Here is an 18,600-nt window from a genome sequence, read left to right as displayed (position 1 = left end):
GATGAAGAAAGCTCCCAGGCCATCCACTCCTCAGAGAAGCAATTATCTCATAGCCTCAGCTCCACACCATGGGCCTGCATGAGAATGAGCCCAAGGCCGTGCCTCAATGTCTGGCATTCTCTCTTTGGCAATGCAGACCACATACACTTGCACATACAACACAGAGTGACGCATGAACAACCAGGCTCACATACAAAAGGAGGGAGACAAACTAAAGGATACTGGTACTGTTCGCCAACGTTAAAGTTCTTGAAACTGACCTTCCGGAACTGCTAAATGTATGAGAAATGCAGCGATTCAGCACAGGTTGAAAGGCTAGAATTAAGCTACAGAAATGGACAGGTGAGGCCCTATGGCCAAGAGAAAGACCGGGTAAGCATTTCTAAATCCCCCTGAGAATGAAATGTTTGTACAATGCCTGTATCGGTTTTGACATCCAAACTTTGATTGGCATAATAATAATAAGCACAGTCTGCTTGTAAACTCCTCAGGCTGTAGCAGCTCAACAAGCTGATAACCTGGTGCCTCTATAGGAATATGAAAAGCAGCATTAAATCCTACTTAGTAATGCCCAGAAACAGATAAAATGAACCTTATTCCTGGGGAACAGTTTAGATCATTTATCATTCATCAGATTAATCAACAATAACATTAACTGATGGCACAATTCTGGCTTTGGTAAAATTTAAAACCGTTGATTAAAAACAACTAAATACACAAAAACTGAAATAAATCCTGTTTGGCATGAACAGGGACATACGGCACATATAAACAAACACAAAACTACAGTCAATATTAGCCTGTTTGTTAATTTGCTTGCCAAAGCCATTACTTACATTGGTGTTTTGTGTCTGTGCCCAGAACAAACAGTATTTCAAGAGAATGCATCTTAACCAGCTGAGGAGGCTTATACTCCCCATCCATTTCTCCTGGGATAAAACTGCAAATGTTTTTTTAAAGCTGCTCTTTCCATTTCTTTCTGTGAACATTTCTCCCCTGCTGTGATTCTTCCTATAATATTTCATTCTATTAACATGTACCATAATCAAAGGTTTTTAGTAAGGATCTGTCAAATTAGTTTTTTAAAGAATTGTTACCATAATGTGTACTTTACATATATTGACGTATACATATTTTTGGCATTTCCATGCTGAAACCTTTTGTCATTTATCAGTTGACATATATGCTGATACTGATACTGTATAGTTGTGATAAGCCAATAATGCCTGATTTATTTACCTGGCTCATTTAGTCATAAAGCGCTAGCCTTAATTTAAGTATATGGAACCAACATCTCTGTTTCTCCAACCAAACTACCAAAATATGAAGTTCTACTGACTAAAACAGTGTAACTAAATAAAATAAGTACAAGTGACTAATAGTGTGCGAGGTTTCAGGTTACATTTTATTATCTGAAAATAAGCTAAGTAACAATTATACTATAATAAGTACGTAATATACAGTGTTAATGAGCTTTATTACCACATTTGCATTGACTGATTTCCAAGGTTACATCTTTATGAAGGGTCAATGACTGCGGATACTGACAGTCTTGATTCAAGGTAGGCCATTTCCTTTAACACCGGTTTGACCTGTCACTAAACAAACTTCTCCCCAGGGATGAGCAAACAAAGCCATTTCTACGTTTGTCATGGCAAATTACCAGAGAACATCAGTGATTGGAGAGTCCGTGACTTTGCTGTTGAACTGATGGTCAGTGAACTTGTTGCACAAAATCTTCAACATATGTGCGAAAGCTGCAATGAGTGCTTTTGTTTACAAAGCAACAGCGCGGATCTTGTTTATGTAGGCTACCAGGTGACTTCTGGAAACAGACTGTTGGCACAGTACCGTGACTTTTCTCAACAAAGCTCAACAGCTGCGTTGATCTGTCACAACAAGTGTGAGACTAAATAGGCATAGCAAAGATAAGGGCAAGAATTTGTGACCAACACTGAATCAGAATCTAATGTCTTTCTTTGTTAAACAAGGATGTGCCTCAGGCCAGAATAAGCCGGAATTCCTTTCTCTGTTTTCTCTTCCCCTTTCTTTTTGTCTTCACCAACTTTATTGTCACTGCTGTGTACTGTGTAGACATAGCTGACAGAGAAACCACACTTAGCACACAGATACACACATAGCAACTCCTGCTTCTCTGTGTGCTCTGCTAATATTTACACTGCCAGGCCTCTATTGAGTTTGGCCATTCAAAATAATGTTTGACTAGTATTAGAACAACAGTGAGGGAACACTGCATGGGCAATAAGGCCGGTTCCCCCTCAGGTTGAGGCCCAGATAGAAAGGGGAAGACTAAAGGTGTGGACCGATGTCATCTTTTCACACTAGATAAACATTTAGTGAGTCACTGTCTTTGTTGGTCTTTCTTTGTTCCGGTCTTTTGTATATGTGGTGTGTGGATTGACTAATATTATGTGTGGATATAGTATCTGACTTTAGCGTTGTTTCTTGTTCGTCATGAGCAAGACAAAGTTTTCATGGCTAAAAAAACACAGACAGAATAATTAGTAACTATCAGATTCAGTTAGTAGTTATCTCAGGAGTTATTCACACACCTAGTCTAGAAATGTAAAGACTGCTGAGTTCATTGTGAGTGAGAAAAACACAGTCTCTAAATTAAAGAAAATCACATCAAATCAGTGATCTAGTTAAGCTCTCCTTTTGACTACAATAACAAGGTTCTGTGGAACAACCAACCTGATCTGACCTAAAGAGGAAATCCTCAGGTCAGATCAGGTTTTTACTTTGTAAAACATTAGCCTGCGTTGGTTCAGGTCAACTGTTTCCAGTGTTTGATAGCCAGAGGGTGGAGTTCACTGTCCGTAGGTCACCATCATCATCATCATCATCATCATCACTACAGCAGGTCATGAAAGCTAACAAACAGGTTAATTAGCATCTATTGCTTATGCGTAAAGCAAATACAATGGGTCCCTTTAGCGCCAATGCTCTAAAACAGAGCTATTCAACAGGGGGTCCTCAGAGTCACTGCAGGGGGGCAATTGTTTATTTTAAAAAAAATATAAATGTCTTAACATGAATCCAACATATTATCAACAAATATAAATCCCCACTGATGACAGGCGCACTCACCGATAGGTGAGGTAGTTACTAAGATCCACAGATACAGGTAATCCTAGGGATTCACTGTGCCTATGTTAAACGCTAAAAGATTAAGTGAAAAAATCATGCCAACAATTGTTATTTTCATAGCTTAGTATTATGTGCACATAAATGTATTTATAAAGGCTTTAGGCTGTCCTACACATTATTTCAGACCCAGTTAAATACGCAATATAATCTTATACTCGGGGGTCCCTGCTCTGTCTCCTTCTCAGTTAAGGGCTCCTTGGTTTGAAAAACGTTGACAACCCCTGCTCTAAATCAAAGAAGCCTGCCCATTTATCAATGTCCTCCCCATACTATGTAATGAAAGCTGAGATGGATAAAGAAAGGCTGTATGAGAAATGCAGCTGATATACAGATAGAGTAAAGGAATATGGCACTGTGTGTTTTTAATATAGATGTGAGTTTAACAGAGGTGGGGGTCAGGTAGAACAGGAATACAACATCAGCTACCAAAGAGAGCATCTTTCATGGTTAGTACTGCCATCTCCTGGTGGTGGGCATTCAGTATTCATAAGTGTTTAGCACAGTATGTCACCCCTCCCCCCATTTACTAAATTGAAATATTTAAACTTAACTTATATAATAGGATATTGCTCGAGTATGGATGTGTTGTTGAACATACAAACTATTGTTGAAGAGTTTAATTACAAAATGATATGCACTTAATATGGATGTCTGATACATGTCTACTAGTGTGAGATTATATAAATTATGAAATTATTAGAGATAACAGTCAAAAGTAAAAATATTATATATAATGGCTCATTCTTGATTACTAGTAATTGACCAAAACACTGACAAAAATAATTGGTGGCATTACGTATTTCATGCCTTTGGCAAAATAGAAATTCTACATACAAATAAATGGGTTTTGCTAAAAATTGCCAGTAAGAATACCGTAAACAAGTTAAAATACATAATTATATTTCTTTATGTGAAATACTTTATGTGAAAGTTGAATAGTTTAGTTACAGTAGCACTTAGAGGGTTTGAACTTTCTATTGAATTGGAAAAACTAAAAGTAGTTGAAATCAACTGAAATGCAATCTGTGAACGCATTTGAAAATTACACTTTCAGCCCAGTGTGTACAGTAATTGTCATTTTAAATGTTAGCACTGAAAGCAGTTGAACTGTCAGTTGATGTCTAAGCCATTAAAAGCAATTGCAATACCACTTAACAGGTCAACATCTGCACACTGCAACTCACAGGATTTTGATTTTACTCTGATTTAGACATCTAAAGCAACTAATACAATGATTTCCCTGTAACCATTGCTTTCTTTTCAGATTACTATTTCTTGTCCCTAAGGGATTTTGGCTTGTCCAGATTTACTTTACCAAAGTTCATTTTCGCTTTATTTCAATTTCTTCAACAGTGAGATTCTCCTGGACCTTTAATACGTAGCCCTCTGGACCAAGTTGGCAGCAGATGGTCTTGGTTAAAACAAACGTACCTTGTGCCTGAGGGTCAGCTTGAATCTGCTTGGCAGGTGACTGAGGTGCTATCTCTGGTATTTGAGCAACATTTGATCCCTGGCCACATTCTGAGAACTAAGAAACTGTGCCAACATCACAACAACATTTGGTTTGGTTTAAAAAAGAACACAGAGTTCTCTGTAGCTGAAGCCTTGATAATGTCTGCGAATGATTGGTATCTTTTCCATGTTTGTTGTTCCACTGTTGTGGGATGCAATTTATCATTTAATATTGGTTACATAAATAAATAAACAAATAAATACACTAAACATGACTATGAAATAAATATGGAACTTATATTTCATAATACCACATTTTTGTATTTCCTAAGGCCACATTTATTTAAATTAGTTAGTATATCAATGAGGACTGTCGAGTTACATTGGCCGTCCTACACACAGAGTACGCCAGGTAGACACACAGCTGACGCAGGTGGATGTGGTTTCTTTATCTATTTCAGCTCAAGGTTTGTCCCACTAGCTTTCCACAACGTTACTTTTGCAGCGCTTCCTGATTTCACAAACTACGGAGCGGCCGAGGCCCGAATCGGAGTGGTAATTTTTTACTAGATGCACATCTGCCGACATTTTTTTTCCTCCATTTAAAAAAAAAAGGCGAGAGCCACCCAGAGTTGGCCAATGTGTGTGAGAGAGGGAGTCATTAGTAAACTGCATGGATAACGTCACCTACACTCGCTTTTGTGAAGTCACTCAACCGTAAAAGTCAACAATTTTTTCCATCTTCAGCACCTCCTGTACCAGAGCCAGGTCCGTCACAGCAGAAAATTGCAAAAGGTCGTTGAGTTAGAGCCAGAAGAGGCCTAGGCGAAAAAGGCAAGAATACAGAGGCCCAGGTTCGAATTTGATCCCCGTCCCTTTGCACTTGTCGTCATCCCTCTTTCTTTTCCCTTTCCTGTCATCAAGCTAGCTTATTAATTTCAGCTCATAAAAGCCCCAGAAATATAAAAAAAAACTTGTCCTGGAGCTGGGAAGTATAAGAAAACCTGGTTACAGTGTTCAATCAGAGCCCAATTCATTGTAATGAGAGTTGCTAAAAAAGGAAATTCTGACAGAGAAAACAAGTCATTTAGCAGAGGTTGTGACGTTCAAAAAATGAATCCACTGATTTACAAACATCTCTCTCGCCATGTAAGTCTATGGGAAAAAGTATTTTTGGGCATCATGTGACAAAATTAATTCCACTTCTACCTGTAAACAGTCCCCAGGTAAGATGGCAGACAATTGTCCCATTAGTTATTACGGTGTGTCGCATCTATTGTTTTATATCTATGATGACAGACAATAACATTTAAATGTCATGAAAGTCCTTTATTTTTCTATAGACAATGCCTTTGCACCACATTATTGTTTTTCAACCTGCCACTGCCAATAAAACACAAAACAAATATTAGCTTTGGCAGCATACAACAACATATGAGAACAGTTACTGCAAGTCGTTGGCCATATGAAATGGTTTACAGATACAACAACTGAACAGAAAAAACTGGACAAAGGGCAGGGTAGAGTAAACTGTTTGTTGTTAGAATGCGTTTCAGCAAATGAAGGTAATGCAGAGAAAAAATGGATACTGGAGAAGTTACGTTGGCAAACCTGTGTCGGTAAAACAGTCTAGATAGAACATATCACATAGTGATCAAAGTTACCAATAAGTACACAGTACTTCAGTAATTCATTTTGGCGGGTGTTAATAAAAACCTACTAGCCAGTTTGGCCGGTGGATGCAAGGGCATTACATTCATGATACATAAGGCTCTGTTCTCGGTCATTCATCCCCCTGGCAGTACTTCCTACATTTCCCAAGAACACTTAGCCGTAATGCTGCGTGACATTTCATACGCCCATTAGCTACGCGCAGTTTGCAGTGAATCCAGCACGAGAAACCATGGAAACAAACAGAGCCAGAGCAGGGAGCATAGACTGCAAGAAGAGGGAGTCAGCTAGCTAATAAAGTAAAGTAAAAAAGTTAAGATTAAATGAAATGCAGCGGCAGACAGGACAGACTTCTGGGGGCGAGAAGAAGAACAATGCAGGGGATGATACTGATGATAGAAACAAAGAAAAGAAAATGTAATGCCAAATGGCTGACGGGTTGTGAATGGCTTGTGTTTGATAACGAAAATGTTGTCATGTTTTGTCAGGATTGCCACATGTACGCAAAAGAAAAAACCAAAACAAACAATTTTTGGGGTACAAAGTAATAATTTTAAAGACAAGGCAGTAGAGGACCATGAGAGTGCCCTAAGTCTTTAAGAGCGCCTAAGGATTAAAACGACAAAGACAGGTTGTGTTGAAGACAGCCTTGCTGGGAGAAGCCTGGCTTTGTTGAAGACATCTGAGTTGGAGAAGATGCAGCTACTTTTTCGAAATGCCCACGCCAATGGAAAAAAGGGCAGGCCTTTCACCGACTTCACATGGATGTGTAAGTAAGTAACGATACAATTTACATGTTTCAGAAACATTATATTTAATAAGATTCAGAGTGCTTCCATAGACACAAATGAAACTTTACATTTGGGGGTTTCAAAAAGAAGAAAAAAAATCGTGTTGTAAGCGCTAAGAGTTCATTTACACAAAAATGTATTTCGGTGTGGACAGGAAGAAAGGCCTGAAGATAGGAGAGACATACACAAATGACTACCAGGCAAAAGAGTTCATACACTACATAGCAGAGGATTAGAGAAGAAATATGAGGGCAAGATTATCAGATGGCAAGTTCATCTCGTTCATGTCAGATGGATCCCTGGACAGAGCAGGGATGGAAGAAGAAATGGTCTAGGTCAGGAGTGCCAGTGAGGGGAAGGTAAAAGTTGATTTTTTCGGGGTAAAAGCTGTCTCAAAGCCAGATGCTACAAATATATTGTGTGCAGTATAACGGAAAGTGGAGTCAGCACTGATTGGAAGAACAAGCTAGTGGCAATCACCCCAGATGGAGCACATGTAGTAACAGGAGTAAACAATGGTGTTGGTTAAAACTGCGTGCAGCTTTTCCGACAGAATAAGGAAAAATGTGATGGCCAGGAAAGTCGAGAACCTGTTGAGTGGACTCTACACCTTATATCATAAGAGTGGAGTGAACAGGGCCAGCCTAAAGCATCACTTCAGGGACCTCCACATGGAGGCTTTGATGCCAACCAGAGTAGGTGGAACCCGGTGGCTACCACATCTCTTCAAAGCACTTGACCATTTTCTCAGGGGATATGCTGGCATTGTACGCCACTTGGAGGAGAATGTATGTTAATTTACAGCCTAATAAAACCAGCAGTGTATATGGATTATTTGATGTTTGCTTTCTTTTTCTCTTAATCAGTTTTAAATGCTGTTTGATATAATGCGGTTGTTTTGCTTGTAGTCCCAGGAGGGCACGGACATCAATGCTGTTCTGAAGGCAAAAACCAAGGGGTTCCTCAACTAAGGCAAGGATGGTGGAGTGCTCAGGTTTTGCTGCCTTCTCTATAAACTGAGAAACCTCTTCAAGTCACTGCAGAGGTCAGTGTCAACCCTGGCTGAAGCTCAGAGCTGCCTTTCCGCCACTCAGGCGGTCATAGAAAAGTACAAGGCAAGGTATGGATCATATATCCTACAATTTATGATTTGATTTTAGGTTGTGTTGGTGTGTTTTCACCTCAGTATAAATAAAAAGACACCCATCCATCTATCTCTGCACAACTGTAGACCTGGGCCTAAGCTGAGAGCAGTGCTGTACACAGACTCCAAAGAGGTAGACCTCCTGAAGCCTACTGATGCCGATCATCATGACAAGGCAAAGAATGAACTGATTGATTCTCTGTGCCGGTGCATCACTGCTAGATTGAGTGAGGGGAACAGTGGTGTCTTGCTCGCTATGCGGCTGACCAGTTTCCAGTGCTGGCTGGAGGCAGACACGAGTTCAGGTTAGCAATTCAAAAGTAAAGAACAAATCTTTACGCATTTTATGTTTTAGGGCAACTGCTTAACTTTATAGTTATGTTTTCTCTTTTGTTCTCAGATTTTGGTGATGAAGAGGTAAACAAACTCATCAGTCACTTCCAACCTCTTTCACTGTCTGCTGGAGTGGATGTGGAGTTGATCCCTGATCAATGAACAATTCTCAAGACTGACCTGTACACAGCAGGATTCAGCCAAGGTACTTGGAGAATGTTTGAGAAAAGAATCTCATACTAATGTACCTTATTAGTAACATTTTAAAAACAAGTGCTTGAAAAGTTCCCAAGCTCTACAGAAATGTTTAACATTGTGAGACAGTTTTGTTTTGTTTATCAGGAATCAGAGTAACTGTCATTTGTGAAAGACACAATCCAAATTTGATGCCGTCTTTTAATAACTAAAGATGCATTTGAAAATGTATAATTGTTTGCAAGTGCGCAATGCATATTGTCTGTCTCACACTGCTGCAGGAAACTTTGAGAAGACCAGGCCTACTGTGAACAGAATGCTGCGCCATCAGTGTCCTGATGCCCTTGATCTATTTGATGCTCTACTCACCAACCCTGCAACTACAGCTGACTGTGAAAGAGGGTTCAGTGTTATGAAGCAGGTAAAGAGTGACTGGCGCTCACGCCTAAAAGGTGAAACCCTCTCTGACCTCCATAATACCCAGTTGTGCTCACCTGACATCAAAGACCTTGATCCAACCAAAGCCATTGAGATCTGGCATGCTGACAGTTTGCACTCACGCAGGCCTGACTTTGTGCGCAAACATGGAACAAAAGGAACAGAGGCACCACCTCTGAAGAAGAAGAGCTCTGAAGACAGAAGATTCAAATGATAGATAGATAGATAGATAGATAGATAGATAGATAGATAGATAGATAGATAGATAGATAGATAGATAGATAGATAGATCGATATATAGAAATATAGATGGATAGATAATGTTGATATTAACATTTTTCATGCGAAAAGTGTTAATAAAATGATCAAATGCGATCAGTGGCACTCATAATTTCTCTTGTTTTCCATGGAAAAAACTTGGCTAGTTGTTGTTCTGATTGAAAGTTACTAGCCACATTGGCTGGTAATCAAAAAAGTAAAGTTAGAACCCTGTTTGTAAGTTTTTAACACAATCGGTTGAACTTTGACCCAATGAACTTCCCATAGACGAATAGTAGTTTTATTATTTTAGTAGAAAATTGGTGTGCATACTCACAGTTTTCCTGTGAAATTGAGAATTATTGTCTACATTACAGGTGGGCTCCCTTTCAGGTTTACTAAAGTAGTTGGCCTGATTGCCAGACCTACTGTATCTCCACAGCGCTGTCTCAGGGCTGGAGTCTGGCTATACCACACATACATTTTGGGATAGGAGAAAAAAAGCAATCATCATGGGCGACACTACGCTGATGCTGTGACAGTGCCTCTGAAAAATAGTGTTGGAAAATAACTTGTTTTGGTGGAAAAATTGCACCTAGGGAGGTGAGTTGTGGAATGCCTAATTCCCCGCAAAAGAAATAGCCACATAAATATAGCAACAAGAACTGTTTGCTGGAAACATGGTTACTCAATACTAGATACTAGTTTATTGCAGTATGTACTTTGTCCACAGTAATGCCTTTTAAATAGCGTCAAATAACTACTAAAAATCAAATTTAACAAAAAAATGAACACTTGAACAAACATCAGCGGGACCTCAAATGACAGAAACCCTCTTTGGGAAAAATATATTGGAAATGTACTTTGATTTTTTTCAGTTTGGCCCATGTTCCATTAGTTAACATGGAGGGGGCAGAATGTATGACCTATAGTGCAGCAAGCCCCCAGGAGGCACTTGGGATGTTTTGGTTTTACTTCTACAGTCCATGCATCAACCGTGGCCAGACTACCACCTGTCTGACATTCTGACCACTTGTGTTAAAACCCAAAGTTTTCAGTCAAATTACTTTGGTTAATGATTAAACTAATTGCCAGAGCATTGAAATCATTTAAGAAAGTTTGCCTTGAAGGCAAATAATGAGATAAATCAATGTGTGCGGAAGACCTTAAACAATGAAAAAAACACACACACTGGTCCTTTCACATAAAAGCTGTGATGTCTGACTTTTTGTAGCTTTCCGACCTAATGTAGAAAAACTGTGTAAGACCTTTGAAACAAAGAATCTTACACGACTCAGTGTTAAAAGACCAAACTGGTCCTCCTAAAAGAGATCTTGCGTCAGTCTTAAGTGCTCAAGGGTTTCTTTTCCTAAACATAAAAATATGTTTTGTTTCTAAAACACAATGGAAGTTAATTCTGTAGCTTTCGTTGGGCTTATCACCATAATTATCTCAAAAAATATATGTCTTTTTAATTCAATTGTTGTATTAGAAAAAGTAGCATCTGACATGAAAGCCATGGCATTGTCAACAGCTAATAATAGGGGGTATTGTGTGATCTCCGCTAATCACATTCAATGTGACAACGTTGGCTTAGCTAAAAAGAGCTTCTCTAAAACATGCTCTACAAAAAACAGACTGAAGAAAATGTTATTTTTTTGTAACCAGTGTGAGCTCAATTCAAAAGGAAAGCAATTATGTCTCTTTTGAAAAGCCACTTGGACAGCTCTTGTGGCAGCGTGTGAGTAGTCCCACTCATACATGACTCATTTCTACTAATTTTCATCCAGCGACTTAAAATGCACCACACTCTACTGCTCCTGCCAGTTTTTGGTGCAATTATACTCTGGCTCCTTCACACACTTATCTTCTCCATCTGAGGTCAAGTCGGGCTCTTATAACCACATGCTCTGAAACCAGCGTCTTGAAATAGTCTAGTGTATTTCAATAGAAAAAAATAACAAAGCTTTTATAGTGGAGCAAAGTTTCATGATATCACTGCCTGGTCAAGGGATATCTAGCATAGATGGATGCTGTCAAGCTTGCCCCCTTTCTCCACGAGAAACATGCAAAAATGTATTAATCCACTGTATGTTTAGGTTAATAACCATGCAACATAGACACAGATTTTGTACTTAAGGTCCCAGAACAACACGTGGAGGATCTGGAAGCACCACAAACCCAATCCCAGTGAGAACTATGGAGGCCTAACTCAAAATAATCTGTTTGAATGTCAAATTCACTTATACCGTTTGCACTGGAAAGTGTTGTTTAGAACAGCAGATTATATGGATTTGTACAATACAAGTATGTAAACAGCTGTAGTTGGTTGGGTGATCAAACACTAACATATTCTTCCAAGAAATGCAGTGTGCACATGTGTCTTCTCGCCCCCAGTTAATAACACTGACAGTTAAAGAGAGTAAAGGGAACTTTATTAACTGTTTCCAAGAGCTGAGTTAAACATTAATATCATATAGCCATTTACAATGTCATTTATTTGATCAGAACAGCTATAGCAGTGTTATCTTGGCCAATTGATGATCCTGCCCCCGCAAAATAGGCCAACCTTTAAGATAGATAAGGGGGATGTAAGTCATATGAAGGTATTTAATAGGAATGTTAAAACAATATAGTTGAGAGGAAAGCAAACAGCACAGGAGTCTCCCGTCCTCCCCAATTTTGGTTTTCTACCAGAAAACAGGTTTTTTTAAAAAGGTGAATTACCAACCAAATCTAAACCCTATCAAACTAGAAGCAATAAAAGCCAAAGCAAACAACAACTGTTGATACTAACCTTGCTGTAGTTATATAATACCACACCACACTTGACTCATTTTGTTCTGAATGTTAGTCAAAGCATTCCCAGTATTCTGAACTTGCATATCAGCTCCGGTTTTATTTGCTAAACAACGGGGATTATGGTTTTCCTTTGTGAAATGATAAATAAGTGACTTATTCTATGATAACGCAGATGCTGGCACATTCAATTAGGCTTTTCCACAGACATAAGCAGATTACATTACAGAGTACATTAAGTTCAGCTGTTTCTAGTGGCCACAGCTATGCTTCTTGAAGATAAGAAAATGGTTGAAATGTCAATTTTGTTTAATGAGGGTGTCCAAATACATCACTGCATTAAAGGAAATGTTCACTTCATTCATCTTTTTAACCTTAAGCAAGACCTTGTACTACATTGATAAACTTCTACTAACACAGTAAAGGTAGGTTTGAGTGTGTTAAATAGTCAACAGTTGTCAGTTAAGAACACAATGAAGAAACTACACCACTACATAGTTAAATAAAGTACCTTCAAGTTACAGTATACATAAATACTGTATACTATACAATTAAAATCTTGCCAGGACAGGTTCAATAACTACTGGACAAACCTAAAGCGTTCTCCTTCTGTCTGCAGTCTGGATGCAACACCATCACCAGCAGTCTGATCGCCACTTCATGTTGAATTTACATGTGTAAAGTATAATGTTTGAATAAATGTTATAATTAAGATATACGTTTTGTTAGTGGCTTTTTAGAGCTTGTATACCTAAAGAGTTATTAAAACAAGTAGCATCTGAATATAATTATTCAGCTAGAAGTTTCCTGTGGTCAGGTCATAATTTGAAGGAGAAATAGACATTGAAAAACAGTTTATATTATATAAATAACCCAAAAGGTTATAGACCTCGACAAACCAGTTCATTTAATTCATTAATTTTTAATTAATCTCTAAAATAGCAAATTATCTAGTCAACACCTCTCTTTGGCCTATGTGTCCCTGCTCTCTTGTCTTTTGCTTTTCCATCCTCAGTGACCGCCTCCGTTTGTTCCTTAGTCCCTGTTAAATGACAGCAAACACATGAAAAAGATGATTACGTTACGGAAGGTTATACTTCTTATATGGGAAACTACTCATACATATTAGCCTTTATTTAGCATTGCTAGCTAGTTAGTGAAGTTAACAAGGTGCAGCTTTACCTTCAATCCCCAGCTAAAACTAATAAACACTCCAATTTCTAAATCTCTGCTAACGTTACGCTTATACAATAAGAGCATATTAAAAGAGATGAAAATGCCACAATGGCACAAAAGACTGCAACCCAGCTAATAGCCTAATGTTAAATGACAGGTTAAGCTAGCTTAATGTTAGCTCAAGATGTATCTACATGATTATTATGGCAATTTCTACCAGCTTTAAAACATTAAGCTTTACATTGATGTAAAACATTAACAGTGATATCAAATGTAAGGCAAGCACTAAAGATACTTACATTTAAATGATTATTTTGCCATGAGCAATGTTACTCCAACTCCAGCTTAGGTCCGGCATTGATATTTTTTTAATGAGCCGCCAAAGGCACGCGCATAAGGATTGTGGGTGATTCGGGAGAGCGAAGGATAAACATATGCATCCTTTACCGTCCATGTGAAATTCTCTGAATGAAGGACTCTGTCCTTGATGGAATTCAGAAGCTCCTCGACATTCGAACAGTCCTTCGGCGGACTTCGATGATGTAGCATCCTCCAAATCCCGGCTTTGGAGGATCCTTCCTTGACATTGAGAAATGGCTTGTATGTATTGCATTTGCAACACAGACCAAAGTTGTTATGGTTCTACCTAAAAAACAGGCTATAAATAGTAAAATCTTGAAAACGTTTTGGACATATCGCTGCAAGTAAGCCACCAAAAACTTTGAGCTCTTGTTTTTGGTGGACATGGAAAAAATCCTGTTTTGTGTAAGGTAGTACGTCATGTCTCATGTCACTTCTATTACGCGTGTTACCTGAACAAAACATAGGTTAGAGACTCATAGACTCCCATTAGTGAATGATGTAGTAGTGTGTGAGCCACTGTCGCCGGTCAGTTAGGTGTGTGTGAAAACAATTCAAGACAGCAAGTTGTGTAGTTTGAACAGTAATGCGAACTGCCAACTTTGCAAGTCTTGTAGGGGAAATATAGCTTTACATATTAAGATAAGGACAATCCTGAATTAATAAGTAGGGCCTAAGCGGTAAAAAGAGAAAATATGCCACAACAATAAAATCAAAGAACAGGGTCAGATAATAGAGATGTGATGAAAGTTAAATATTTAAAATACTGAAATAATGACTAAACCCTAAAATATGTAGTAAACTGTAGTAGTGTAGTAAAGTAGTAGTGTTTTATTGAACAACGTGTGAACAAAGTACAATGATGTACAGTGAATGTCACCGGACTACACCATTTTGTAAATATAGTCATACTGAAATACTGAGAGAGTTTTTTGGTGCCAATAGTCTTAAGTAGCTCTGTATCAACTCATTTGGCAATGGCTTGAATGTAACGGACGTCCATTCATATAAAACAGTCGTGCACTACTTTAAGAGAGAGTTAAGCATTCTACAGCATATATGCAAATCTAATCTTGGTTTAGTAAATCTAATCTTGGTTTAGTAAATCTAATCTTGGTTTAGCAAATCTAAGTGTATTGACCAAAATTAAATAGAGATACAGTTGAACATGCTAAAAAGGGGGGGGGGTCCTTTGTATTCCTTAAAACATTATTTTGGTTGCTGGCTTGCTAAAAAGTCAGTAATCCTATTTTCCTTTGACATTTAAAGAGAGGTTTCAGTTTATTCTTTCTTTATTTTAAGCTAATTTAAAGTTTGGTGCAACACTATTGAAAGTTAAAACATGGGTTTAAAATTATCAATGTTGGTGCAACCCAGCCTTAAGGATTTCCACTACCAAGAGAAGAATAGTATCTAAAACCAAAGAATAGTAGTATTTATCATTCTGGGTAAGTAGATGGTTGAGAGTGCTAAATGAGTTAAAGCAGAAGAAATATTAGAAAGGGCTGTATGCAGTGATACAGATGGATAAAATGCATTAATAATGTCAGAAGATGTAAAAAACAGGACTTCTTGATTATTTTGTAGTGATCTTTGGACACCACAGAAGCATAGTTAAAAGCTCACAACTTAAAAAGTAAAAGAAGACTAGGAGTTTAAAACAAAAATGGTAAAGAGATGGAGAGAGCAATAGAAAACCACACATACAGTACCAGACCGCAATGAGTGATGGTGGATGGAGATCAGTCTAAACACTGTCATCACAAAGATAACCACAGCCAGTAAAAAGTCAGCCTGGGATTCACAGCGCCTTAGCAATACCACACCACTGACAGCTGTAGAAACTGAAGGCCGTGCCAGGAACACAAGGAAAAATCCAACCCACTTTGGCTGAGGGAGTTTATCCCTCAACAAAGCCTTTCAATATTTTTTGTTGATGCAAAAGCCCGGAGCTTTCATTGATCTTGGCAGGGACCTTCATGTCCTGGTTGGTGTTGACGTGGAACCGGCTTAACGGCAATCACTTGCAAATGTATTTAACTTTTACAGCTCATGATTGCAACTGGTTTCCACCCAGGCTTAAGTCAAGGAGTGTTAGTTGAGGCCAATATTTGGGAATTCCAAAAGGACAATTATTTTACTTGTATCTTATCTATTTATGTTTTAATATGGTTAAAATAGGGTAACAAACCAGGTGACTCAGTGCATTACAATGAGCTGTTTTAACAGTGGGTGTGCATTTAAGCCAGGGAGTCATTAACCAAAGACAGAGGAATGGGATGACAAATGAGGCCTCTAAGTGAAACAAAGCCAGATTAGTACATTTCTCTCCTCTGAATAAATACAGAGAGCATATTTTTTGTGTGGAAAAGGCCCTTTGTAATCTATTTATAGTAGTTGTTTGTATTATTTTTGTGCTGTGGCAGATGGCGTGGCCCTGCTCGGCGATAGCATTCCTGAATGGGATTTTGTACAGTCAAATTCAAAAGTTATGGATATGGTATTAGTACTGTGCCACAAGCAGATACATTTTTTGAGAGCAGCTTTTATTTCACAATGTTACCAATACTGTAGCGTATGAAGCACAGCACAATCAGTAATGTGGGGATTATGGCTACAGAAGGGTAATAAATAAATCCAAGGATTAAAGTGATGGTCTTAGTTTCCAAGTGTTTCCCGTACCATTTCTAACCCAGAGGTAAAATGGACAATAAATATGAGAAATAAATAATTCCTGAGTGAAATAAATAGGTAATAAATAAATTGGTAATTATATAAAAAGGATTATACAATTATATATTATACAAAGTATTAATAAATGCTTTATGTTTAAAGTATTGCTTTTTAACATTGATATCATCCAATACAAGGGCATATTGTATTTGTGGCATAAGCCTATAAGACTGAGTGCTACTACAGGACACCCTAGCCAACAGAATGCCGTTTGCGCTAGTGAAGGAGACCTTGGAGAACTTGGAAAAACTGTTCCAGATTGGATGGCGAGCCAAGCCCCACTTGATTAATAGCCTGGAGACCTTAAGCTTGGCAACCTTGGTCTATTACCCTCTTGGCCCAAGGGTTCAAGTAGAACTTTGGGCACACTGACAGTTGTTTTCCTTGGAGGAGAACAATTACCCAGCGCATTGATCTATTATCAATGACTTGAGTAATTGTGAATGCTACTTTAACAGACCCAGATCCAATTCATTTTGAATGCACTCGCAATTGAACTGAACCTATTTTTCTACTTTTTTATGGGATTTCACTTTCCCACTTAACTACATTGAACCGATTTAACCTATTTACCTTGTTACGCATCGCATTTAATGCATGGACTTTCCCCTGTCCCTTGTGTTGTTCTTTTACTGTGGTAATTCAATCTTTGTTGGTTATCCTTATAGAAGTAGCCAGCCATTGAGTAGGTGGTTACATATAAATTTGGCAAAGCAGCCAGGAGCCATTGAGATGTTCCTTTTGATCATTCCCAATGTGACTTTTCATCGTTGCTGCATTATAGAAGTATTTGGTGATAGTGGGTGGATTTACGTTCAATGAATAGAACCCTAACTGTAGAGAATAACACCTCTGAGTTTCACAAGAGTCTTATAGTAGAGTACAACTCGGCGGTAACCCTACAAACCTTAGGACCCCTGTGTCCTTATGCTCATACACTACCTGACGATCCAGAGGTTAAGTATTTTGTGCAGGCACTAGCTCATGTCTATGCACAGAAGGCAGGAGGTGATGTCACTGACTATCTGAATGAGCTAAAGGGGATAGCGAAGCTGAGTGGGAAGGGCTTTGGGGAAGAGAAGTCATGTCGAAGATAGATATCTCCATTGAGGCTGTTGAGCCTAGCACACATTCCAGTCCTCACACCACTGTCCATCATCCACCATCACAATGCTGACTCACGGCAGCCAGCTGGTGAATGTTCTTCCCCTGTTAGAGCTACCTTACTTGACAGCAACCACCACTTAACACTTCTCAGTTCCATGCCAAAGACACCACTGACTTTAAGTCCTTGTGACCTCAATCCACCAGAGGTGCAAATGGTTGTAGTGAGCACATTGTTAAGTGAAAGGGCAAAAACAGTCATGCTCATTACTCTTTAAGACTAAGATACTTTTCTGGAAAGACACCCGGACAGCACAGCGAGACAGACTTTGTCACTTGGCGTTCTCACGTGGACTTGCTAATGAAAGATGCAGGTTTTTCCAGATCTCAGTGAAATTCTTAGGCCATATAGTGTCTCAGAATGGGGTTAAGGCCGATCCTGACAACGTGGAAGCCTTTAAGTGCTGGCCAGTACCTCGTGGCCTGAACCTGACTGGCACATCAGGGAACTATAAACTATTTAAAAAAGGTTATCCAAGCATCGTGAAGCCTCTCACTGACCTCAATGCAGGTTATCTACCTTTTGCAAGAGTGCTAAACCAAAGCCAAAGCCTCAGCAATACCACAATCCCAAGATTCCGTCCCGTCAGCGCTGGATGCCTGACTGTGAGCAGGCTTTTAAGACAATTATAGAGAAGCTCACTACTTCTCCAGTTTTTAACTTTGCTAACCCCAAGTTGCAGTACACTCTCCATTCCAACATCAGTACAACAGGATCAGGGGCAGCCCTATAACAAGAACAACATGGTCAAATGAGTGTCATTGCTTATGCTAGTAGAGACTTGTCCAAAAGTGAGTCACGTTACCCGGCCCACAAGCTGGAGTCCCATGCTTTGAAGTTGGCAGTGGCTGAGAAATTTGGTGACTACTTGTATGGCACCCGGTTCACTGTAGTCACTGGCAGTAACCCTCTGA

The 18,600-nt window shown here is 38.9% G+C and overlaps 2 long non-coding RNA genes across 2 annotated transcripts in view; one reads left to right on the top strand and one right to left on the bottom strand.

Moving 5' to 3' along the window:
• LOC117950503 overlaps positions 1–3,397 on the bottom strand; it is an 18,733-nt gene extending 15,336 nt beyond the window's left edge. Inside the window, exon 1 of the long non-coding RNA XR_004657925.1 lies at positions 3,327–3,397. This is a non-coding gene — a long non-coding RNA (uncharacterized LOC117950503). The remainder of the gene's footprint in view (positions 1–3,326) is intronic.
• Positions 1–18,600, top strand: part of LOC117950523 — a 21,471-nt gene extending 2,871 nt beyond the window's left edge. Inside the window, exons 2-3 of the long non-coding RNA XR_004657929.1 lie at positions 16,103–16,106; positions 18,590–18,600. This is a non-coding gene — a long non-coding RNA (uncharacterized LOC117950523). The remainder of the gene's footprint in view (positions 1–16,102; positions 16,107–18,589) is intronic.

This window comes from Etheostoma cragini, chromosome 1 (assembly GCF_013103735.1).
Source record: "Etheostoma cragini isolate CJK2018 chromosome 1, CSU_Ecrag_1.0, whole genome shotgun sequence".
Taxonomy (NCBI): Eukaryota; Metazoa; Chordata; class Actinopteri; order Perciformes; family Percidae; genus Etheostoma; species Etheostoma cragini.
This window is presented reverse-complemented; position numbering and strand designations above follow the sequence as displayed.